A 1748-nucleotide genomic window follows, 5' to 3' on the forward strand; every position below is an offset into this window, starting at 1 on the left:
AGCGCACAGCAACTTCACCACTCTCAACTGTATCATGCCACGGACACGGCGGTCCGTATTATAACAAAACAGTACAATTAACACATAGCAAATCACAGTTTGAAACTAGCATCAGCAGCTAAATTAATACACAGTTATTACAATCTCTGCCCAGACGTAAACCTCTTACTTGGATCGCTTCCAAGCGATTAGATGTGTGTAAAAGTCCATCGGTGAAATCCAACACGGGTTCTCCGGTGTGGTTCTGACAGTGCCGTCCTCGTTCGTGAGGGTTGCGGCGGCTGGTTCCTTGTTTGGCAGTGAAGGAACACAGCGGTGTCGACTTAATTGGAGGGTAACGGGCGTCGGGTTGTCCGCGCCTCCGTGAAGAAGTTCCTTCTTCCTTCTGCAGGCAAGAGAGATCGGTGATCTGCGTCGGCAGAAATCTCTTTTCAGATCTGTACGTGGTGTTTAGTTAAACACCACAAAAAGAAAAAATGGGGGGGGGGTCTTAGCTTGTCCAGCGAGGAGAGAATCTTCAAACTCCGCGGGGAAAACGTCCACAGGGTTGGTTACCTCCTTCAGTAGACTGGTTCACAGGGATAGCGGGCTATCTCTGCTGCAGCTACAATGGAAAGGCGATGGTCAGTACATGTGTCTGATCTTTATAGATGCAGTGACGTCACATCGAAGGGGCTAGACAGGCCATCACTTCCTTTGTCCACATTACAGTAGAAGGTGTATCCATACCAGTGCCGGCTGGCCAATAGGGGGCGCTAGGGCGCCGCCCTCCCTGATGGAAAGTGATTTTTAAATGTTTTTATTTATTTTTATTTTTTCCAAAATAATCGTTTAAAATAAATGATTACTGCTTATTTTACAAATAAATGTGTTTTGAATTATAAAGAACGAGCCATATATATAATATAAACCATTATTTTCGGGGTAATTTGTATCCACGGCCATTTCCCCTCTCTCCTGGGGCGCTAGAAAAGTTGCCCCAGCACTGCAGCACCTCAGCCAATGGGAGACTGTTGCTGAGACAAAAAAACACATAGCAACGGGTAATTTAGCCAATTAGCATCATCAAATTTGTTAAGCTTGGGGTGCTGAAAATATCGCCCCAAGCCTATAAGTATCCTAGCAACCAGAAACAAGTGTGGGAAATCGAGACGGCGTCGTCAAGTGGACAAGAACAAGAACACACAGAGCTTCAGCTGCCCGTAAATTCTGTAAAATCTCTCTTGCTAAACCACTTCGAAAGGAGAACTTTAAGGGAAAAACTTTGTGTTAAAGAACTTGGACCTGAGAAGCCCGGTCTGAATTTAACACAGCAGACACAGGAGAAAGGTAAAACTCACCAGAGGAGCTTCTCTCTGAACTGGTATGACAGGAAGGCTTGGCTAACTGGATGTAGTTTTGCAAATGCAGTATTCTGCTTCCCGTGTTTACTTTTTAAAATGCCGGGGACAGATATTACATGGACTGTCACAGGAGTTAGAGACCTAAAACATTTATCAGAGCGGATTAAAAAACATGAATGCTCGAAGGTGCACATGAACAACGCCATCAAGCTAGCCGTGCTAGGCAGGACTAGCATAGCTGCGCAGCTGGATGAAGGACACAGGATTGCGGTCAGAAAACACAATGAAGAGCTGGATCGAGGATCATTGATTGTGTGAAATTCTGTGGAGCTTTTGAGTTGGCATTGCGAGGCCACGATGAGACAGCATCGTCCGACAACCCCGGCATTTTTCGGGGATTAGTCG

This window comes from Seriola lalandi, unplaced genomic scaffold (assembly GCF_002814215.2).
Source record: "Seriola lalandi dorsalis isolate HSWRI2012SDOR001 ecotype SW California unplaced genomic scaffold, Sedor1 jcf7180002054981, whole genome shotgun sequence".
NCBI lineage: Eukaryota > Metazoa > Chordata > Actinopteri > Carangiformes > Carangidae > Seriola > Seriola lalandi.